Source organism: Amborella trichopoda, chromosome 10 (genome assembly GCF_054954075.1).
Source record: "Amborella trichopoda isolate Santa Cruz 75 chromosome 10, AtrichopodaSantaCruz75HAP2 v2.0, whole genome shotgun sequence".
In the NCBI taxonomy this organism is placed as follows: domain Eukaryota; kingdom Viridiplantae; phylum Streptophyta; class Magnoliopsida; order Amborellales; family Amborellaceae; genus Amborella; species Amborella trichopoda.
The window spans coordinates 8707443-8732738 of NC_142345.1; the positions used below are offsets into that span (position 1 = coordinate 8707443).

General features: G+C 38.0%; 1 protein-coding gene across 14 annotated transcripts in view; it reads left to right on the forward strand.

Moving 5' to 3' along the window:
• The first annotated feature begins 430 nt into the window (after positions 1 to 430).
• The window catches only part of LOC18446189 (Tetratricopeptide repeat (TPR)-like superfamily protein), a 30010-nt gene continuing 5144 nt past the window's right edge, over positions 431 to 25296 (forward strand). For 4 of the 14 annotated variants that reach the window (XM_088848688.1, XM_006856312.4, XM_088848695.1 and 1 more), the window contains exon 1: positions 431 to 657. The gene's annotated coding sequence lies outside the window, so the exon portion shown is untranslated. Of the gene's footprint in view, positions 658 to 2578; positions 2970 to 7380; positions 7456 to 7602; positions 7678 to 9268; positions 9466 to 25296 lie in introns of those variants that run through there. The other 10 variants (XM_088848689.1, XM_088848683.1, XM_088848692.1 and 7 more) reach the window with 6 other exon arrangements.

Sequence of the window (25296 nt, forward strand, 5' to 3'; positions counted from 1 at the left end):
GTTTTCATTATTTTTAGATGGAACTCCTACTGGCATCCATCTTTAAAATAGATGCTTTATACTTTCTAGACCGCATATGTAGAAATAAAATCTAGCCCACATGAAACAATTTTCCAAAACATAAATAAGAGTTAATCTAGCCTGCTCGGCCCAGATGAGGCCCAATATCGGCCCATTGGCTGCCCAAAATCAGACCCGGACTGGAAGCCCGAGGCGTGGCCCTGTCCATTGGCAGCCCTAATCTAGCCGTGTTTCCTAACTCAAAAATAGAAGAAAAAACTCAATTTTCTCAGCCACTGTTGCTTTCCCCAGTTTGAGTTTCCCAAGTTTGATAACGGTGAATAGCATGAAAATGCGGAGAGAGGCGAGGCAATTCGTTCTCACGTTTTCCCCCATTTCTAGGGAAAACCACAGCCCACCCTAAGGCCCCATGCTCTGTCCTTCTCTCTCTCTAACCCACGTTCAACCCTCTCTCTCTCTACCCAAGCCCCCATTCTCCTCTGTAACTGCCCTCTCTTTCTCCATGACCAATTCTTGCTTCTCTTTCTCTCTTCAACTCTAAACCCCATTTTTTGTCACGAGCTCTTCTGTTACTCTCTTGATACCCTAACCCCATCGATCCGCGCTCTCTCTTCAAGACCTAGACTTCATTTCCAGGTATGGTGTTTTCTTTTCTTTTTTCTCATTTTTGCTTTCATATCCTTCTTGTTAAGGTTATCGATTTCTTGGAAGGTAGACTTGATATTTAGTGACATTTAACAGTTAATAGGATATTTACTGATGTTTAACTATGGTATTTACTGAACTTTCACCAGTAAATGTGATAGTTTACTAATTTTACAGAAATATCAGAAAATTAGTGTGATGTTAATTTTATATAGCTGGTTTTGCTTTATAATTCAGTAGTCTGGTTTTCCTTGCATTATGGTAATATTTATAGGAAAATAATGGAATTTTCTGATATTTAGAATATAATATTTATCAGAAAATGGTTTATACTGATATTTATCAGAAAATGATAATTCTGGTATTTATTAAGAAAAAATAATTTTACTGATTACTAATATTTATTGGTCAATTTGGAAATTTGTTGATATTTACTGATATTTATCAGTAAATAGCATATTTACTAATATGCATAAGTGAAATTGACATTTATCAGTAATTGATATTAATCAACGATTGATATTAATCAATAATTATATTTTGTTTGCTAGTATTTATTAGTAATTCAATCGAAGTTGATACTTACAGGCAATGTTTCAAAACGCGGACCGCGTAGCGCCTAGGCGGTCCAGAAGGCGTGGGCGCATTGCCCAAGCCTAGGCGGCCAGCCCTAGGGCCTTCGCTCCGCCCTGGGGCTGAAATGAATTTTATTTAGTATTTAGTTTTTAGAAAATAAAAGCTTTTAAGGGTGGGTTTTAGATTCATTCTAAACCTAAACCCAATGGGTTCCATATTTTCATGGCGATAAGGATTTGGGTTTTCTTTAAATTTCACATAGTCCCCATATTTAAAACTTTGATTTTAATGCCGTGTGCAACAACTTCAGATTCGCAATTCTTAAAAATTTGGAATCAATGTTTTGCACAAGTAGAATCACATTATTGTGTAGCTAAGAATCACAAAGTCTGCGATGTGGAATCTTGATTCCAGGTTTCTAAGAACCGAGATTCATAAACTAAATTGAATCGCATTTCGAGAAACTTGGAAACGTGATTCCTTTGTTTCAGAATCGAGTTTCGTCCTGGGAAACACGAAATCGAGATTCCGAAATGGAATCGCCACCCTAGTGGGCGATTCGGGTAACTATAAGACAAAGCACCCAATCTAGACATGCTCACTAGGTCGAATTGTTCATTAGTTAGATCCCAATCATCCAATTGATGGGTTTTCTTGTCAATTCTGATATCCAATTTTCCCTGAAGTACAACAAATAGACAACATGTGGGTCACTATACAGATACATATACTTCCCATATGTTATTTAGAAAGACTACAATTTAAAAAAAAATGATGAACTAATGGACATAGAAGATGAATTTATTCATATACCTGTCCTTGCAAAATATAATAAGACGTATGTGTCTTATACAGCTGCAGCAAACTCGGGTCCTCAGGACTTCTTCACTAGACCCCATCTGGATGGGTACCATTCATGATCACTGAAATCCCATATGTACACCAAGTTAATCATAAGGTTTCATATGCGAAACTCAATCATAAAATGTTGCAAATCCAAATTCCATGACACACTGGATATCCTAGATAAACAATACTAGTGTGAATAAAAGCAAACGAGTATATAAATTTATAAACTTCCATACAGAGAATAGAGAAATCCATACTTATCTATCTATAGATATTGTATGAATTACTTACATGATTGATTCAAATTGAAGACAATCTTATGAAACCCATATTTACATAACTACATAATTTAAAACTATAGCAAAAAGATGGAGGTCCAGAAGATTGGACAGAACAGCGAAACCAATGAAATTCAAGGTCAAGGAACAAAATAGCTAAAAAACACACAAACACCATCATATAAAAAATAGTTGCTAAACTTTTCCCCAATGAATGATATAATGGAACAATTTAAAGAAAACCCAAATCCTTATCGCCATGAAAATATGGAACCCATTGTGGTTTCTATTATGAAGCCCACTTCGAGACCACTGCGAGCAAAAGATGAAATTGCAAAATCAACATGTAGAAACTACAGAAACCCACCAAGCAAATTCCACAGGGAATGATACAATAGAGAAAAAAAACCCCTTTTCCCTGCGCCATCTCTCCTCCACTGTTTCACTCACACTCTCCTCCCCCTTTCTCCCGCCCAAAAGCCCCTTTCTCCATGAAGAATCCCACTCTTTGCTCTGTAGAAATATTGTCTCAGATCTGGATGGAAGGTTGAGGGTCGATTTCTTGGACTTTATTTGACGGATTTTAGATTTAGGGAGAAGGTATGTATGTGAAAAATGTTGATTTGAGGGTCGATTTCAGAATCCTAGAATGTATAATATGTCGATTTAGAGCTTCTTAGTTGAGTAATGAATTGTTATTATGCGCACTATTTTCGAATTTCGTTGTCAATTTGTTTGAAGGATAGTAGTTTATGGAATCAAATACAATGACTTTAATGGATGGATTTTTTTGCATTATTATGGAATGATCTAAGCTTAATCAACACTTTTTAAGGTGGAAATTTTGAACTTTTTTGCTGTATTTGGTTTTTTGCTTATGCCTTCAATGATTAGTGGTGCTTATGGCCTAATCTTTATATGAAGTATAAATGCATAATTTTTGTGCAAAATTTATATGCGACAAGGATGATATTAGACAAGAAAGATATATGCATGTAATAACATAAACTTCGTGGTATTCTGTAATAAAGCTAAAAATAACGGATATATACATTGTTTTCTCTATCTATACAGAGCTCTTTAAAGATCTTCCCAAGACTATCTACTTCTTCCATTCTACTCTCTTTCATCATACTGCTCATTGATTTGTTTTGGATACGTTCTCGTAGAATTCAATATAAATATTAAAAAACGGTGTAAGAGATAGTTCTCCAGAATCTCTCAAAAAAACGAGACAGTTCTCTAGAGTGGAGTATTGATCTTTAATCGACTTTTGTCATGTCCTTAGCTGTTGGCTTCGAGATAGTTTAATTAGCGCTGGTGGTGTCACTATGTAGTGGTATTGAGTCCATTGAGGTAAACCTAAATCTTTAAGAAGAGCATGGAGCCAAGTCTTCTTCACGTGAGTGCCTGAAATGGATCATTATGCTCATTGAACTTGGACTCTCTAGGGTTTCTTCTCGCTTTTCAATTATATGAGAGTGGAACCCACTAAGATAGGAGCTACTTCCTTGTATATTGTTTTGAAAAATTGCTTAATCCGAAGCCAAATGGCTATGAAATGTCTAAAGAAATAGAAGCATGAGAAAGTTGCCTCAATGAAGCTCCATTGCATACATTGATGGATGATATGGAGAACACACATGTTATCTGGAGTTATCATGAAGTATGAGGGGTTGCACGTGATGTATTAGTAATGAATGGTGGTGCCCTTGTTAAGATGTTCTTGAAGCCCTTAGAGCCATACTTTGTTTAAAGACCTTCCATTTATTTTTCAATTAGTATTGTTTTTTAAATTCACGTACCTTTCATGTACCTTTACTATCCTATAAGTTACTTATGGTACCTTTACTATCCTATAAGTCACTTATGCTTTCCTTTGAGGTTCTTGCTGATCTGCATTTACGGTTCCTTTATTGTTTGCAAAAAACCCTCCTAGGTCCACCCGTGGACCCTCATGATTTGCCTTAATTGTGAGACTGACCCATGAACCTCCAACCAAACTTTGTTTGCATGACTAGGAGCAGCCCAAATTTTAGTTATTGGACATCATCATATCAGTGCCAATTGATTTCATATTCAGTTGACAGCCAATCACTCTTGGTGCTTATTTAGAAGGTAATTCTAATCCACCCTGCCATTTTTTCCAATGCAAATTTTCGAGAGAATGAATTTGATTATTAGTCATTTGAGGTACGCCAGAAATAGGTTTGGACAGTAAGAAATGGCCATGAGCTGCTCATAAACATGTATGGAACTGACAATATGCCTTCAACTTCACCATATGCTGGCAGAAGTCATATAAAGAACCCTTGAGAAATATGTTATGTGAAATACATGTAATTACTCCATGGCAAGCCTAAATATGAGACTCTCAAGTGCTAGATATTGGTGGGGCCCCTTTGAAATGTTAGCAGTAGTCTTGTCAATTTGATCCTTGGGCTAGTAATATTTGGGTCATCCTCCAAAATGATGGATGTAGTTATATTGTTGCTTCCCCCAAGATTGAACTCTTCCCTGTATGAAATAGTGAACCTTCTCTATGTGCTTATTCAGTTATTCTTGGCTTGAATTGTAGTTATCTTGAGTCATCTCTATGTCAAAAAATGAAGAATGCAAAGATGTAATATGCTGGAGAGATGAGAAGGGGAAGAGAGAAGTGGATTTAGTATTTTTATTACTTTTATGGGAGTGTCTTCATTGCACTGGCCCCATAGAAAAGATAATCAGGATAGAAAGAGGGATAGTCAGAATCAGAAGGCTGATATGGGAGAGAAGATTTGTAATGATTCAATAAGTAGTGTCCTTGAATATTTTGTTGTTCTCTTGGTGGAAATTTTGCCATCGTTTAGAAGTGAGTGTTCCCCAATAAAAAAAAAAGGTCATTGTCCCTTGTTATCTTGTGATGGATTTATTTTATTTTATTGTATGGTCCTGTTCCTACTAACTAGCAGATCCGACTCAGGTTTTGGTGTCAGTGCCTGGTTGATTTTCTGGTAGCGTGTTCATACAAGGTCATCAACTCTTGAAGGACAACTCTTGAATAATAGGTCAATACAGTTTGAGTCTTAAATTCAATGCCAGAATGGGAAATTAAAGGTGATTGATCCTTGTCTACGACTGAATAGGGAGGGAAATGTTGGAAAAGTTGAAAAATATGATTTTGAAAGAAATATTTGAAGGCAATGTGAAATCAAAGGAGAAGAGTTCCCTCAAAACCTTCAACCTACGAAGAGGGCGTGTTTGGTTCAAGGTGCCGTCAGTGGGCAACTTAAGGATACATTCTTTCGCCCAATCATGTACGGGCCTACCAAGGCCTGATACTTAGGATTTGGCAATGGCCAGCAAATCTTAAAGCTGCCTTCTAGCATGACACTGAAATGGCCCATCTCTAAAAATGGACTAAATACTAAATTTAAACTAAATAATAAAGAAGAGGAGAGTAATTACCTTGCTGGGCAAAAGGAAGTTCAATCGGACTTACGCAAGTTCCCTAGATAATGATATGAAAAAGTAATTAAGATGATTAAAGGTTGATATGGTTAGATTTGGTTAGATCTATGTAGTAATCTTTGCGTACTATTTAGGTCTAGGGTAATGAAAACTAGGCTTTGGGGTAAAATTAGGATTCAAGGATGTGGAGTAAGGGTTCAAAAATTTGTGGCAAGGAACTAAAAGATTTGGAGATCTAGAGTTGCAAATTTTGGATAGAATTGGAATAATTAGGGCTAATTGAGACAATTGGGGCTCATTAGAGGCTTATTGGGTACTTGGGACTTATTTGGGATTAGATAGGATTGGGGATTCGTGGTTAGCCCAACAGTTCAGAAGTAGGAACTCTAGGAGACTGGGTTGGGTATCGCGTTGGGGCTGCGGATGTAATTGGGACTCAAGGAGGGTATTTATAGGATGAGGACAAGGGAGTGTTTCATTTGAATGGTTGTGATCCCCTGATTAAAAAGCATTAAATCACATGCAGACTCTCTTAGAATCCTTTTAGAAACTTCCAAACCATTTTCCGAGGGGAGGGACCCATGAAATTGATCTTCAGTACGAGGCGTACTGGATCTGGTACATAGTTTACTAGAAGGACTATATATAACTTTTGTAATTCTTCAATAAATCGGTTAAATTTTTAAAATGGTGTATTAGATTAGTACTTGCTCTATTTCCTTCAAGTTAGTATAGTTTTTAACACTGTTGGAAAAATCGGGTGATCTAACCGGTAACTTCCCTGTTAGATCGGAACTGGCCACTGGCCGGTTTCGGTTTCGGGTGGTTTTAGTGATCAGCCCGTATTTAAACAAAAAATTAAAAAATGTATATAAATTCCTAAAAATAAAGAATTTGGTTTGTAATACATTTTTTAATATTCTTTACATTATGGTTAAGATCAAAAATTGTTTTGGTCATTAATACTCACTTTTATATTTTCCCATCTTTTTCAAAAAAATTTAAAACCCCTAGGCACAAATAGCTTCTTTAAAATCCATTTTTTCATTAATTTTCAACTTCATTTGAATGTGTTTTGTTTTAATCATTCTTCATATGCTTTTCATATTTTGGTATATTTTGTTTTGTATCTTTTTTATTTTTTTCAACTCTTTTTTCGCTGCCCGGGACTTGCCCGGTTAGAACTGTTGAATCGATCGGACCGGTTAAGCCGGTTAAATTGCTTCCGGGCCCATGTCCGGTTAACCGTTCCTGTTTGATTTTGCAAACATTGGTTTTTAACCTATTTTGGATGTGGTTTGGATAAGGCTAACTAGCTGGGTTTCTAGGGGTATTCTGGTAATCTAATGACTCATCCCAGGTTTTGTGTGGTGAGTTGTGCTCTGAGATAGGATTCTATAATCTTTATGATGTATTGAGCAAATTACTTGTCTCCATCTTCCAATAATAGAATTTTTTTTTTACTAATGAAACTTTATGTCAATTCTCATGTATGGCGAAGATGAGATGGTTGAATATTCAAATGAACTAATAATGAAAAGTTGCATGCATGTTCTAGGACGCCCAGATATGGCCATGGATGCATAGAACGGGGATGCAACTTGACATTTCTTGAAATCCAGGATATAGATATGTATACGACAAAAATATATGGATGTAGCACATTTATACTAATCTAGACCGTACTTAATGCATAATTCTTGCATTTTTTTACGTTTAGGCCATTCAATATTGACAATGTATCCAAATGAACTAATGAAAAGTTGCATGCATGTTCTAGGACATCCAGATATGGGCATGGATGCATAGAACGGGGATGCAACTTGACATTTCTTGAAATTCAGGATACAGATATGTATATGATGATCCTAACACATCCATAAACATATGAAATAGTTTGCATAGTACAAAAATATATGGATGTAGCACATTTATACTAATCTAGACTGTACCTAATGCATAATTCTTGCATTTTTTTTACGTTTAGGCCATTCAATGTTGACAATGTATCCAAATGAACTAATGAAAAGTTGCATGCATGTTCTAGGATGCCCAGATATGGGCATGGATGCATAGAACGGGGATGCAACTTGACATTTCTTGAAATCTAGGATACAGATATGTATACGATGATCCTAACACATCCATAAACATATGAAATAGTTTGCATAGTACAAAAATATATGGATGTAGCACATTTATACTAATCTAGACCGTACCTAATGCATAATTCTTGCATTTTTTATGTTTAGGCCATTCAATATTGATAATTTATCCTGGCAGTTTCCTCTATCAGTATCAGTATCAGTATCAGTATCAATATCAGTATCGACATGTTACTGCATCGGCACATTAAGCATATACAAGTAACTGTGCATCATAGTTTATGGTCCATAATAGTAATCAATGTCAAGTTACTTTCAAGGTGGTTACTCCAGCAAGAGCTGATGATTGAAGTTGAAACAGTTGGACCAAAGGGGAGCTTTTGGTTGTAGATTCCATTTCAAATGACTTCCATATCTGGCTATTGTGATTTTAGCTTATGTCAGAATCTTACATCATATAAGCTAGCAGAGTTACTTGGATTGAAGTCAAAATCTCATCCCTAATCTTATTTACTTTTGCTATTGCACAATATTTCTTCAGTTTTAATCGTAATGTACTTTCAAGTTTGCATAATCAGAAGGTTTAAATATGAGGTTAGCTGTCATAGCAATCCATTTTGGCAATTTCCAGTTTGCTTCGAATAGTCCCCATTTGTGGTATGGGTCCTATGACTATGCTATCTTTTACCGGAGAAAAAAATATTTGGAGGCTAGTCAAGGCTGGTGAAGGTTGTGGCATATATCTAGCCAAAACTAAAGATGGCTCTCCTTAAAAGCCGAACAAGCAGGCTCTACAAGTGTTAAATATTGGTAAAAATTGCATGTTGTCCTGAAACCATTATTTTCACATCCATGCTAGAGAGTATAAGAATATTGAACATTCTCTTGTGAAAGGAAGGAATTGGAGTGGCTTTCAGTTTGGAAACAAGATTCCTCGGTGTTACTCTATATTTGGCATGCATCGTCAATCAGTTCTTCAATATGATGAAACAGAGATGTAAGTTCAAGAGCTAGCGGATGAAGTAGAATGACATGCTTCAGAACCAGCAGGTTCTTTCATGGCTGTGTCAAAGAAAGAATGGGTTTATTTTATCTATTTAGGGGTTAGAGGCATCTATTGGGATGGGAATTCTGCAATTATGTGCAATTTTGCTACATAAGACCCATTTACCTTTTTTCTTTTTCTTTTTTTTCTCAATGGGTTCGTAGTGCAACTCAGGACTTATTATCATCTTTTGAGGTTTATTCTGATTTTCTTTTGCATGCATCATGTGACAGTCATTTCACAAGGAAAGTAATAGTTGAATTGTTTACTAATACAAAAGGTTGTATGGTTCGTAGGTCCACATTGTTGATTCGACTTAGAGTGGACAAGAACCTAAGACAAATTCAATGGAATCATACAGCACATCATCACAAGTGTAGGGTGCATGATCACAAGCATCATGCCAAACATAGGTTTCAAGTTGGAGATGTGGTGTGGTTACTCTTGGAGAAAGAATTTTGGGGTCTCCCTAAAATGAAATGCCTTAATCGCGGTAAGTTTATCCATGGGTAAAGTGGAGGAGGAGAATTTTCCTTTGGCTAATATAACTTTGGGGGGTCCAAAATCCTCTTAATTGGGAAGGGTGGTTGGATGTTTTTGATGAATGAAATGGAAAGAGAGAAAAAAAATGATGACGCGAGAAAGTGAAAGAAACAAAGTTGTGTAGTTGGCCAATTCTCAAAGCCTCTTGACCCCTTCTTGTTCAAGGAAGTTCTCTCTTTAAAATAAGGTTTTTACAACCCTATATATTTAAATTCACAATTCTACACAAACATGAACTCATGTAGCCAAATTACAAAAGATAGATCAATGCCAAATACATGGAAAATGTGAGAGATATTTGTCTTGAAAAGCCCAAAAGGTTTAGAGAGAAAAATTCAATAGTTGATTCCTTTTCATATTATATCATCCTTGCTTTGCCTCTTCTCCCTCCCTCTCTCACACATTCTCTCTTTCCTCTTTGTAACTTAATCCGGATGAAAGGATACCTGAATAGGATCATGAAAGAAGGTGGTGAATGAGGTCTCTATGGATTCGAGACGTCAGTGAGGCTGGGGCTTCTCATGCTCTTGAGGAGCAACCTTTGTAACTCGACCACTAGGTTCATGGGTGTGAGCCTTGAGTTTGCTGATGGGTGAGAAAGAGCAAGCCATGGGGTTATTCATTGTTGAGGTTTGAGCGTTGGGCTCAACACTGGGTTGGGTGGGTCTGAAGCCTAGGCGTAGTAGACCCACCACTCCAGAATAGGCTTAGGTTTGCACACACACCTTTGGGCTTGGCCTTGCTTCACTTGGTTTGCGTTTCTTCTGGTGGGTGTTTGTGGTATTGTGTTCCATAAGCTGAGACCCAGTGCCACGTTCTTTGCTCTCTTCCACTGTGTTACCATTTTCTCTCTCTCAACTATACTCGGACCAGCTCGCAATAACAGTTTGATCTCCCTTAAAGCCTTGCATGCACAAAGGTGAGATGTCTCTCTCTAAAACTGGCTTCATCTACTGTCAATGGGGAGTTCTCGTCTAACCTGGCTCTTAAATTCTAAAGAGAAAACCGACATCCCATATCATTATCTGGAGTTCTCTTATTGTAATATACAATCTCTCTCCCTCTAGAAGTGTTTTTTTTTAAGCTGTTAACTGTAGTATTAAGAGAGAAAGATTAAGTACAATGGGTAGCGAAGGTGGTCCACAAGCTAGGCCTCATCCCCAAAAAAGAATTAGAGTTCCTTGGAAGGGTACTCCTGTACAAAAAAAGGTCTGGTGTTATACAAAAAAGAAGCCACCTTGATAAATAGAATAAAAGTCAAGAATTGGCCACAACAATTTGCCCTTACAATAAGAGAAAGATAGGTTAAAACAGAAACCAGGCACTCATAAGGCTGAGCTATTAGCTGTCACTCCATCTTTAGCGAGATGATCCGCCATGTAGTTGGATTCCCTCCAGTTATGCTTCCATGAGACGGCGATATCCCTGCAAACGTGATAAATTTTATCAAAGATCGAAGCCAGGTACAAGGGAAGGGGGCCGGAGCCTGCTGCCTAAGATATAACGTTTTTTGCATCTCCTTCCACTAAGAGTGGTTGGGGCCAGGAGGGGTTGAAAAGCTTGAGACCAGTTAGCACTGCCATGGACTTTACCATTTGGGAGTCTGAGTGGCCAATGTTTTTGGAGTAGCAGGCGAGAACAGTGCCAAGGTGGTCGCGAAAGACCCCACCTACTCCATCCGGACCTGGGTTGCCCAAGGAGCAACCTTCGAAATTAAGCTTGGTATGGCCCTCCGGGGGAGCAGACCAGTTGCTCGGTCTATGCACCCTAGGTGACTGGGTTTGTAAGATTTCCTTCCACTGGTATATGAAAGAGGAGGCTGAAAGTCCTTTGGAGGCCTTGTGATTGGAAGCCCAAAATGCTAGATCAAAGGTTATTTTGCGGAATAAACCGAGAACTTCACATTGTTTCCTCTAAAAATCCTTGAATTCCTCTCCATCCGAATTGCCCAAATGGTGGCTGCAATGGAGGTTTTCCAGAGTAGCCTCCCAGCTGGAGGCCACTGGGACTCCCTTGCAATATTAAAGACAGCTCGAATAGGAGGGGTTACCCACGAGAAGCCGAAGAGATGGAGCAGGATACTCCAGAGCTCAAAAGCAAACTTGCAGTGAATGAAGAGGTGGGAGTTTGATTCTTTGTCCTTTGTGCACATTACACAGTGGCTAGGGATAAAAACTCCCCGCCGTTGTAATTGGTCCACTGTTAGGGTCTTCTTGGAGCAAGCTATCCAATTGAATGCCTGCACTTTTGGAGGTGCAAAGGATGACAAGACTTGGGCCAGAAATGATCTCGGAGAAAGAGGGAAAGTGGGAGGTTGGAGGAGTTTCTTATAAAAGGAGGCTATTGAAAAAGATCGTGAGGGGGCAGGGGTCCAGAAAATGCGGTCAGGTCCTATATGAGCTAAGAATGATGAGCTCAAGATGGACTACAAAGAGAGGAATTCTTCAATTTCGGAGCCATTAAGTGGTCTTCTAAAGGCAGGGTTTCAGACTCTGATGTTTCCTGAGATGGGCATCTCCTTTGCAATAGAAGAGGAAGCGTTTGTAGCCAGGGAGAAGAGAGAAGGGAAGAGGTCCCTAAAAGGGGTATGTCCTAGCCAAAGGTTTGGCCAGGGTTGCTTTGATCAGGGTAGATCTCCCAATGAAGGAAAGGAGCCTTCCTTTCCACCCTGCAAGCTGTCTATCGACCTTGTCAATCACGTGAGACCACTGCCTCTTTTTGGGTTTGCCAAGATCCTGTGGCATGCCAAGTTAACTAGTGGGTAAGTCCTCGACTTTGCATTCCCATTTCGGGATGAGAGCTCTCGTATCTGACAAAGAGAGTTCCACCCCGATCATGGTGGATTTTCCCATGTTCACCTTGAAGCCCGTTGCAAAATTGAAGCATTTGAGAAACAAGAGCAAGGGTTGCTGCTTCCTGGGGCACTGCATTGAGGAACACAGGGGTGTCGTCAGCATACTGAAGGTAGGTAACGACAGGGTACCTTGCGCTACTCTTGAAGCTTGTTAGCCGGCCAGACTAGTACATGCGGGTGATAGATTGGCTGAAGACCTCAACAACTATAAAGAAGAGAAAGGGAGAAAGGGGGTCTCCTTGATGATGCCCTTTCGACGAGGGGAAGTAACCTTTCGGAATGTACCATTGATGAACACTGAGAAGAAGGGTCTGAAGTAGCAACCTTTCATTCACTTTCTCCAATGCTCACCCAAGCCCATCTGGGTCATAGTTTCTTCCAGGATGGCCCAATCGACATGATCGTAGGCCTTCTCCTAGTCACTCATGCGCTATCAAAACTCTGTCAAGAATTTGCCTTTCCTTAATGAAGGCGCTCTGGAAAGGTGAGATCACGAGAGGAAGGGCCTCTTTGAGTCTAAAAACGAGCACTTTGGAAAGGATTTTGTAAGAGGAGTTCACTAAACTGATCGGTCTGAAGTCCTTTAGTTCTTCAACACCTTCAATTTTGGGAATGAGGGCCATGAAAGTGGCATTCATAGCTTTGTGAATTATACCTCGGTGGAAGAATTCTTCAAAGAAAAGTAAGAAATCAATTCTAAAGGTTCCCCAAAATTCCTTAAACGGTGCCAGGGGGAATCCGTCAGGTCCTCGGGATTTATCTCTTCCAAGATCCGCTAAGGCTGTGATAATCTTGGGTTCAAAAAATGGCCGTTAACCTGATTTGCTGGAAGGGAAAGGAATCGGAGGTCGGACATCCTAGGTTTAGGTCCCTATGGGGCAGAGTACAACGCTTTGAAGAAGGATATAATGGCTTCTTCAATCTCGGCCGGCTGGTCTAGAACTCTCAGATCAATCTCGGCCTCTCTCTCTAGAAGTTGGAGCTTTGGATTTCTGTTCTCCGCAACTCTCAGAGGCATTCGATGATGTGGAAAAATTGATAAAGAATAGTAAAATCAGCCAACTTCAGGCAAAGCGCAAGCAACAAATAGAAGAAGCCTAGGGTTTCTTCTTCAAACCCAACGAGGGTTCCAAAAATCTTAGGCTTTCTCTTTTTCAATAATCAATTGATTGGAAAATTAAAGAGGATGCCTACAAGCTAGTCTTCAATGGCTTTCCATTGATTAAACCAGAAAGAAAGTTCTCTAACTCATGTCTCTCGCCATTCTAAATTTTATGGATAGACCATATTTATAATTAAAAGACCTTAACTAGAGCCCAATAAATCCTTATAATTAAAAGACCTTAACTAAAACAAAATATGCCACCAGCACTCTAATTACTTTTCTAAAGAACTCCTAAAATACCAAAAATATAAAAAAAACTAGAATCCTAAAAACACTTAAAAAATCAAAAAATAAACCTAAAATTAAAAGTAAAATATACATCCTTGGAGATTAAATAAAATTTTTATCCTACATCAGTCTCCCATGGTTGGAGAAGACTTGCCCTCGAGTTTTGAATTAGGTGAAGATAAATTCAGCATTAAACCCACTTTCTTCAACCCCCTTCTTTGTTGGCTCAAATAGTATTTGTGGTAGGAAGAAATCCTCAAGAAACAGATCCTGATATGTATATTGAGCAATCAATACAAATTTATGAAATTTGGCTATGTTAGAACTCGCATTGAAAATCCTATAGGAAACTGCAAACTCAATTTTCTGGCATTTAGATAATTGAGCTTGCGGATCTGCTGGCGAAGGACGGAGCCAAGGCCCATGAAGAAGGCTAGGCCCCTAACTTTTTTGCATTGGGCCGGTCACAAAGAATCCTGCTAGGAGAACACTTGTCTTCGAACGAGCAATTTATTTTTGTGCTTCTTTGTAAACTAACTGTATACTCTGTAAGGGGACTTAATCCTGCTAGGAGAACACTTGTCTTCGAACGGGCAATTTATTTTTTGTGCTTCTTTGTAAACTAACTGTATACTTTGTAAGGGGACTTACTTATAACTCCATTTTGTATAGGGTCTGTTCACCTATTCTTTTTTGTCGAGAGTCCCGGTTAGTAGGGCACTCTCGGACTAACCTAAACTTGTACCTTCTCTCCTACAGCAATACAAAAGTTAACATTTATAAAAAAAAAAAAAAAAAAAAAAAACTTTCTTTTAAAGGGTTTCTCGTCATCTACTTCATTCCTCTATGAATCCAGGGCCACAACTTGTTGTTTATGAGTTGACCATGCTTCCACTGTACTACTCTGATTCCAATGCCCTAGATATCTTGAATGTTGCCCCTCTTTGATATCCTTGAGATGTTCAATATTTTATTTTGATTAGTCCTCCTATTCCTTGTCTCCATTGTCTTCATGAACAAGATCCTCTTCTGAAACATCTTATCTTCACCTAGAACCTTATCATGGATTGGATCCCCTAAGAGATCTTGTTGTTCATCTTAGCATGCATCAAAGATTGGTGTTGAATCCCAATTTACATCTTGTTGATTTTGGAAACAATTTGATGCAAATAAAGATTCTCCATGGTCGGCCTCCTCAATAGCATGAACCAAATTGTATCCACTCATAGCGAGATTACCTCTCGTTTGGTTGTGTCAAATTATGCTCGTGAAAATCAAGAAAGTCCACCTTCAAATTGACATCCCTACAGTGATGCACTCAATGTCTACGTTTTCTGTCACTCTCATCTTCACTTGACTTTTCACGTGGAGCACGACGGTGAAAAGGGCCGTACTTGACATCTTTTTCGGAGGAAAGACCACTGTCTTGTCCATGAATGATGTCTGCGAGCTGCTTGTAAGCTGCCAAACCTGCCTCTTGAGGTCTTCAAACGCCTCATCTATGAGATCATGGGGTAGGTCTATGAGTGCCCTTCTTCCTTGGGCTCTTCCTATTGCCATGGGTTCCCAAAATCACAAACCCTAGGTACAAAATCATCAATATGAAATCAACAAGATCTAGGATGAATTGAGAAAATCTTGGGCTTAAATTAACAAACATTTGGCTGAAATTCACACGTCATGGCCCAAATTCAGCAACCATAGACTTGGTTGTAAAATTCTTGCCCTACTATTGAGGAAACCTAGGCTCTAATACCATTGATATGGGAAAATTGATAGAGAATAGCGAAGTAAATAAACTTCATGCCAAAAACAAGCAACAAATAGAAGCAGCCAAGGGTTTCTTCTTCAACCCAACTAGGGCTCCTGGAAGCCTAAGCTTTCTCTTTCTTCAATAATCTATTCATTAGGAAATTAATGAGGAAGCCTGTAAGCTAGGCTTCAATGGCTCTGCATTGGTTAAACCCAGAAAACAGATCTCCAACTCAATTCTAGCTCTATTCTAAATTCTCTACATAGACCTATATTTATAATAAAAGATCACCTAGAGCCCAAGAAACCCTAATTCTAATCGAAATAAAAGTTTAATCAAAACAAAATTCATACAACATTTTATCTCTAATAAAACAAAATTTTCCATAAGCACTCTATCTAATTTTGTAAACAACTCCTAAAATGCTAAAATTATCAAAACAACCCTAGAATCCCAAAATTTTTTTAAAAACCCTAAAAAAAAACCCTAAAGTTTAAAATATACATCCTTATGAATTAAACAAGAATTCAAAATAAGAGTAATTTCGTCTTGCATCATGCGGTTATCAGAATTAACGGGTCTCTATAATGGTCGCTGATTGGCAAAAGAAGCATAGAAAAGACATGAGCACACTTCTACTTACTCCCTTTTTCTTCATATTACTCTCTCTTTTCTTTCATTTATTAAAGTTTCCCTTTCTCTGTCTTTCTATCTCTTCCCTGTCGCTAATAAAAGTTCCCTTTGCCTTCTCAAAACCCCTCTCTAACCAAACTGTCTTTAATCAGCGAAGATGAGAAGCTAGTTATTGGGTTATGACCAGATTTTCTGTCAGGTTCATTGAGCATGGTATCACCTCTCTTCTTCTCCAATGTTATGGCTGCGTCAATAGGAGTCCCCATAAAATCTTGAGCTCATCATAAGCGTTCCAATCATTTTCTTGCCACTTGTTTTTCTCCTCTGGTTGATCACCACCATTTTGTTAATCTAAAAGACTAGAGGATTAAAACCCATCTTCTCAGTATTAATCTTCGTTGCAACAACTGCCGTAAAGGATGAGGGAGAAGGTGGAGGAGAAGATGGTTCCTCATTGATAGAACTCTATTAGATATTCTAGAGAGAGAAAAAGAGATATTGTTCGTTCTCTTCGAATTTTTTTCGGAAGACTTGGCCATTTGAGTTTGTGATGAACCATGACGAAGAGAAAAATTGGTTCAATTTCAGCAATTCAGAATGCTAGTTCGAAGGTGTGAGAAATATAAGGCATGAAAGAAGAGTGAGAAAGTGGAGCGAGGAAATTATGAGTGGATCCATGGAGTTGAGTAAGGGCATGGACTTGGAGAGAGAAGACATGGAAACTCTAGCAATTCTGAAAGAGAGTAACAGCTGGATGAGAGAGAATGGGGATAATAGATTGAGAGTGGGGCCCTTTTGCCATGCATTTTGCATAGATATACTTTTCTGTAATATGTCTACATGAGTTCATGTTTATGTAGAATGTTAAAGTTCAATTCTGATGACAAAAAAAAAAAAGGGTGGGGGGGGCAAAAAACTCTCGACCTTTCCTTTTGTTTTCGAAAGCAGTTTTTCTATGAAAGGAAGTAAGAAGAGGGTGTTTGTGTGTTTATTTTTGTTTATAGTTTGTATCGGAGTCCCTCGGAAAGTATGAACAAAAGAGAGCAATAGAGGGAAAGGACTTCATTAGCAAGATTAGAAATAATTTTGCTAAATGCAAAGAGCCTCAATGGCCTCTGTTCAAATTATTTATTATTCTCTTAGTGGATTTTTACCATTTTTGACCACATGTTTCTTAAACTGTTAGTTCCCGTATCGAAAGAAAAGATTGTTCCTTATTCTTTTGCAATTGGTTATGCTTTATTTGATGTTATTTTCTTGATCCTTCTATCCTAATATTGATGTGATCTGGGAATTGCTTTGGTGTTTGAGTAACCGATGTAGTTGGATCAAGTAAGGCATGCTTAGGAGAGTGATCAACAATCTGGAATAATGCAGATGATGTGTAAGCATTGTGAGTCTGGGGGCACTACTTGCCTCCTTTTGCTCTATTTAAAAATCATAGGACAACTTGTTTTCTTGTTAAGTATTGGAAATAAGGTTCTCAACAAATATTTATAATCCTAGTTTGCAAGAGCCTATCATTTGAGAAGCATACCAAGAGCAAGTGGCGTAAACGAGTGAGGCAAGAATTGCTGAACTGGTTTTGAGAAATAAAACGAGAAATTAATATTTCTTTAATGTATCATCAGGTTTTCCTGGATTTCTTGTGGTATTTTCTTGGAAACTAGCATATTTGATTTGCAACTTTGTATCGAGTGGGCATAATATGTTTGGCAAATCTTGTGTGACTTGAAACTGTTGGGGCATAAGGCCTTTAAAGGCCTTGAGAGCCTGTAAAAATTATGACTATAGTGATATTGTACTCCTGTGGGAGGGTGGTCCATGTGGGCCTGAGGCATGTTACATGGTGCTCGTTAGCTTCCCAGGTTGAGCGATCTAGGTCTGAGAGTGGAGTTCAGAACCATTTTGCCGTGGTCATAAGGCACAACCGTGGAGGGTTAGCCTTTGTTGAGGTCAAGATTCCTAGAAAGGTTAACTAGGAGGTTACCTGTCTCTTGTGTACAGTTGGTACCTTGTCAGAGCAAGGGCCAAATCTTTGACATTACCACCGCCCATGTACATATAATAGCTGTATCTATGGGAAGCGACCCATTGGGTAATATATATACATGTGCTAAAGAGAGGTTCCTTGGCCATAGCAATAGTGTGTACACGTCTATGTGAGACGTGACTTTTCCATAGGGGGAAACTTGTAATCCACGCACTAGACCCATGTTCCCTTTATTTATTTGCCAACTTTGATAGGCTAGCATCAGCTCTTGTGATCGATTGTAGTTCATGGGTTCCATTAGGTTGTTTTGAGAAGTAAGACGATGGACTACGAGAACTAGCATAAGTGGGGTATCTTAGTATTTTTACATATTCCTGACCTGATGGATCCGATTATCTTTCCATCATGTTTGCCTATGTTTTAGAAAATTTATTAATCACAAAAATAAATTTTTTAAAATGCATTATATATTTTATTTTTGCATCATAATTTTTTAATTTACATGACGTTTTAAAAATACTTAAGAATGGTTCAGAAATTTGTTTTGGGCATTTAAAATTGTCTATGACCCATGTGGAGCCTTGTGGCCAAGGGCCCACATGTGGGAAGGCCCATTAGGCATGGGGCGTGGGGCTCACTATGGCTCCCAGGCCACAAACCCCTTTCTTTCCTTTTGTTTCCGCTTTTGTTGACCAAGGAATTGGTAATTATCTTGAAAGATGTTTGGAAAAGTTAGGAAAGGTTGGATAAGTATTAAGAAGGTTTGAAAAGCTTCTAGATGATTTGTGATAATTGTGATAAGATATGCAAGATCTTTGGACAAATATCTTATCTTTTTGTGTTAAAAGAGAATGGGTCAAGGCTTATGTTAAAAAATTTGGCCGTCCACCTGCTTAGGCGGGTGGGTGGGAGGCCTTACCACCCGGCGCTTGGACAATTCAGCCTAGTACAGGATAGTGGCCCTAGGCGGCCGACTTGTTGCCCAAGGCCCCGCCTGCGCTTGGGGGAAAGGATATTTTTTCCCTTTTGGTGAGGCCCATTTTCTGGTCTCGCCAAAAGGGTCCAAGGCCGACACCCATCTTAAGGAGATTCAGTAGGGAGTGAGAACGATGTGCTATCGAGCTAGGTGATTCGGAGTGGGGTATACCAAAGTCCTTTGGAAGTGATTCGAGGCAGCTTGTTTGGGTGAAAAGGCTTCCCTATTCCTAATTCACTTTGTTATTATAGTTTTCTATTTTTTCATGAATAAAAGAGTTATATTGAATGCCAGCAAGTGAGGATCTTTAGATTGTAATTATTATTTTTAATTGTAAGTGGTTTTTGGAAGTAGACTTGCCGGTATGGATGCGGAAATTTTTTAAATACATATACCGTGCTCGATCTGCATCTCAGCCTTTCAAAAACTTGAAAGAGAATGTAGCATCAATTGCCATTGGACTTGTAGTATGCGATTTATTATCTTATATATGTAAATTTAGATTTCTCAAATAACAAATACCTTAATGAACAAAAGACTCAAGGCCAGGGGGGGGGGGGGGGGGTAAAGAAATAATTATAATAAAGGCTACCAACTTCATTCCCAAGTCATAGCTTTGGTCAACAAATCAATTTGCTGGCCGATCCATTATGGAAATATGGGGTGGCTGATCTATTGTTGAGCCATAAGGTAATGAGGTCAGGGCATCAAGAAATTTCTACTAGATGAAATTGCTACCCAATCTCAAGGTGCTTTATCTAGTCGAGGAAACATGATCGAAAGGATTTTGAAGCCAGTTTGACATTTTTCCAGTAGAAAGGTGTTGGTGTGCAAAGATAAGCAACAAAATCCAAATGGAAGATACTAGAACTACTCCCCATTCCAGCAACATAGTAAGTACCCAACTTGTGAACGTTCTATGTTTCTCAAGCTGCAAAATGTCATGAATTTAAGAGTATTCATATATTGCTGAAAAAAAAGGTTATAAGCTGAAGGGATCTAAAGAAGAAAAGGAAGAGATATGGAGATCTTAGAGTGAGAACAAATGTAATGAATGGCGTGATTGACATCTGACAAGAATGGCATCTTTGGAGAGACTATGAACTAACAAAATGAGTTGTATACATGTTATGTGACAAAGTTGTCAATTAAATAAGGTTCCTATCAAGTTTTGAGAAAAGGGTGGCATTGAAGATGGAAAAGACAATCTGAATAGGTAATTATTCTATGGAATTGTTGAAGCATGATGTGACCAAGCAGCCTTGGGCCTAAAGATGGCGAAGATGATCCGCATCAATTATATGAAATTGTGAACACAATTAGTGCTTGGTCACGATCGTTGTTAACCATAGCTACTGGGATCCACCTACCAAGTGTTCGATGCAGCTCTCTAATCTTGATCATGGCCTCCGGGAAGGGGATCTTGCTCCTTCTTGATTCTTTAATTTTGGAATCTTGATCCTTCCTATTAGGCATCGAAGTTTTGAATTACACGGGATCCACATTCTTAACCGTAGTTACCTGAAGCGAATTCAGAAATCCAATCGATTTATGAATCTGAAGCGCGAAATTGCCGCTCACTAGAAGATTCTTGTTTTTTGAATCGACATCCGTACAAGAGGAATCATGGGGGACGAGATTCCTATTTTTAGGAATTTAGATTCGAGTAAATAGAACAGAGATCGCTACATAGATGGAATCGAGATTCCTAGCTCTTTTGAATGGAGTTTATGACCTAGTTAGAGTCGACTGATATGGAGTTGAGATTCCTTCATTTATGGAATCGAGATTCTGACATCATTGGAATCGGGAGATAACTGAGAGGGATACAAGACATGTCTTAATGTCATTCATTGATTGACATGCCATACATGCATGTTTACATTATTTATATAACATTATTTCTAACCTCTTGGAGTTTCAATCTCTCAATTGGATCAATAGAATGCATACTTAAAGAATTAAGTAGAGAACGTGGATCACCACTTTGGTTTCTATTGGTCATTTCATGGGAAAAAAGATGACTACACAATTCTATAGATGTTGGAATCGAGATTCCTGAAATAAGAAATCGAGATTCTAGACTTCACAGAAACTAGTTCCACGAAGATTTCTAGTTGGAATCGCCAAATCGGGGTTTTGAATCAAAATCGTGACATTTGGTTAGAGATTCGGGTAACTATGTTCTTAACATTGTAGTATAGTATTACTGTATGATAAGATTGATAGATATAATGTAGTAGAACATTATAGGATAGATTAGCAGTATGGTATAGCATAGTTATATTCGATACAGTATAGTATAATCTAGCATTTTGGTATAGTATAGTTATATTCTATACAGTATAGTATAATCTAGCAATTTGGTGTAGTATAGTTTATGTATTATTTTTTGATATATTCGATTGATAATCCATGATAATGGAGAGACTGACAAAGATGTCGCACATAAAAATAGAGCTGGTTGGACGAAGCAGAGATGTACTTTTGGAGTCATATGTGATTGTCGCATACTAAGGAAACTAAAGGGCAAGTTCTATGGAACCGCTGATAACATGCTTTATGGGACAGAATGTTGGGTGGTCAAGAAACAACATATCCATCTAATTAGTATAGTAGAGATGAGGATGTTGAGATGACTGAGTGGCAAGACAAAAAAATATTGGAATTCAAAGTGAATACATTCGTCGAAATTTACGGGTGGCTCTAATAGGTGATAAGATATAAGATGAGGGAAAATAGACTTAGGTGTTCTGGCCATGTGCAACGTCAACCTTGAACACCGGTTGGGAGGGGTGGTGTAGTTCAAGTGGAAGGCTCTAAAAGGGCAAGGGAAAGACCAAAAAAGGCATGGAAAAAAATAGGGAAAAAATATATGGTGACTTATAGTCAGGTTGAGGGGTATGACCCTCAATAGAGCAGAATGACAGAACAGGTTCGTGTAGTATATAGCATAATATTGTAGTATAGTATTGTATAACAATGTGGTATTTTATAATAGTATATGCTATACAACTACACTAGTTGGTCCTCTCTGGTTCCTTGATTTTTAACTAGATGTAGCTCAGTCTTGTATAATTTATCACTCGATTACAATTACATATGGGTCGAGCTCCCCCACATATTGGGATAGAGATCCCTAAATTTCAAGGTGTACAAACTGTGATCCCAACCATAGGAGCATTCTGCATGTCACAATCTCGTTGTCTCGATCCCAATCCCAACTCTAATTCAATCTCGATTACGATATCTTTGTTGTTAATATTCATCAATATAAGTATTTACTACTACTTCCCTAGTTAGAGAAGTCCACGAAGATTTGGAGTAAACACTCTGAGAGAACCCAACCACCATAAATTGCTGCCAAATATGTCCAACCCAATTTTTGATTATTGGTTTGAGTCCATCTAGTGCCTTGCCATTTTGACTAACCTGTAACATATCCAATAACAAACTAGGGGTTGATCGCATGTTGACATTAACTCAGAACAAAACTGAAAAGAATGTCATCTATGCATAGCTTCATGAATGGAATTGGGGTCGACTCCTATGTTCTTGTAATTGGGAGGAGAAAAGTTGCCTCATAATCATTTCATACTATAGTAATGTAGCCTATTGTGCGGAGTTGGAATTTAAACGATCCATGTTTCCATCCATTTGGTCTTTGCTTTTTACACCCATCAACAAGCAATAGCTTCCGTCCCAAATGATAATGAATCTGAGATTGAGGTTTTGGGTTTTGTGAGGAGCGTCTAGGGCTGGCAAATGGCGGGGCCCTAGCCGGGCCATCTCTAGCCCTAGCCCAGCCCTAATACACATAGGGCAGGCCCCGACCCCAGCTTACCTGGCCTTGACAGGACAAAGGTGGCCCTGGCCTATGCGGGCTGGGCCGGGCCAATTTAAAAACACATAAAAAGTAAAGAGAAAAAAAAAAGAAAAGAAAAGAAAAAGTGCTGGGCCAGGCCACGCAGCCCATTGCCACCTCTTAGGGCATCATGCTTTTCCTTGCTTCCTTGTGGCCAATAATTTTGGAAGGAGTCTTCATACTGTAAAGATGGCTCAATACAAGAATCTGAGCCAGTAAAAGAAGATCTATGAAATGAGATAATGAACCAAAACCAAGAAGGCCCAAGGTCGTTCAAAAACTGGTTTCGAAAGAAGGCCTCAAGTAACACTTATGCATGCCAACCTTTAAAAGCGAAAATGGAATGCTCCATTGAGGAAACGAAATAACTTCCTATGAGTGGGCAGTGAAATATTTGCGCTGGTGTGAAGCTGGGGTTGCTAAAAATCTGTATATTTTGGGTAATGCAAAAAACAAAATGTGGTAGGAGATGCATTTTATATGTCAATTGGAGTTGAAGGTAGAAAGAAAGAACTAAGTCATCCAAATGCCTGAAGGAAAGAATTATGTAGCGGCTTCACAACTAGTATTTGAAAGAGTTGTCAAATGTGCATTCCCTACTAGTTTTGAGAGTTGTGTTCATTCATGTGTTTTACTCCTTGATTTATAGTAGTTATATATATATATATATGGAAAACACTATGCAACGCCTATAGGCGAACATGAATAGTGATTTCGCTTACCCCCATCACCGTCCAAAGTTCATCTCGCAGTCACGATTGTCAGGTAGTCTTTCATTTTTCATTTTTTTTTCTACAAATTGGAATGACTTGAAATTTGGAGCGTGTATTCATCAAAAATAGGGGAATCTTCAAAAAATATAAAACAAATATTTTACATGAAAATAATGGACCAAAATACCTCCAAAATTTTTCAGGGGTATTTTGGTCAATTTATTTTTCGTAGATAATTTTTTTAATATTTTTATTACATGCACCTCAGTAAGATGTACATACCCTCCAAATTTCACGTCATTCCGATTTATAGAAAACAAATGAAAAACAAAACACTACAATACAATCGTGACCGCACGATGAAACTTGGACGGTGATGTGGGTAGGCAAAATCACTATTCATTTTCGCCTATAGGCGTTAGGAAGATTTTTCCATATATATATATATATATATATATATATGTGGGAGTCATTGTTGTACGCCCATACACCCATATGCGAATGGTTCAGATTGAATTTGGGCCATTTTGTGGCTGATCTGACGATCACGGATGTCCAATAGTGTTTGAAGTTTAGTTTTTTTTCTACAAATCCAAATCACTTGAAATTTTAAGTGTGTGTTCTTAAAAAATAGGCGAATCTAGGAAAAATATCAAAACAAAATTTTACATGAAATAAATTGACCAAAATATCCCCGAAAAGTTTCAAGGGGCATTTTAGTCAATTTTGATTTCACAAATTATTTTTTTTATATTTTTATTACTGAGAAAAACACACATCTAAAATTTAAAGTGACTTGGATTTGTAGAAAAAAAAAAAGTAAAATTCAAACACTATCGGACATGCGTGAACTTCAGATCGGCCTAGATTCAATCTGGGCCGTGGGCGTTTATTGTAGTAGTACGGACTTGGGCGCACAACATATTTTCCCTATATATATATATATATATATATATATATATTTATATTTAAATAGGGCAATGATTTAATGCAACCGTTGTATAGTAATAGGATGCAACAACCTTAAAAAACCATCTTATGGTCATTTGTTTGATCCAAATTTTGAAATATACACTCTTTTCATTCTAATGAATAATCACAAAAAAAGAAAAAAATTGAAAACACAACTTAGAAAGTATTTTTTAGCCCAATTAACATAGGCCGTTCATTTTGGTGAGATGTTTAGATCTAGGCCTTAGAAGGATTTTTTTCATTTCCAACTTTTTTGGATAGCTTTATTATCATTAGATGAACAATGTTAAAAAAGAAAAAAATGATTTTGAGTTTATAAAGGTTAAGATCTTGAAATTCACAAAATTAATGGTCTAGATTTGTTTTTGGTGGGGACTCATTTTGATCATATCTAGGGTTCGAATTGAACTTTTTTTTTTTGGGGGGGATTGATTATTGAAATGAAGAGAGTGTGTGCGCAAAATTTGGGGTCATACAAATACCACAAACATGGTTTTCTAGAAGTGTCGTTGCATTATACTATGATACAACCGTTGCATTGGATCATTGCTCATATATATATATATATATGGATTGTATACAACGAGACCATTTACCTTTGATACAAGGAAGTCACAAGTATTTATAAC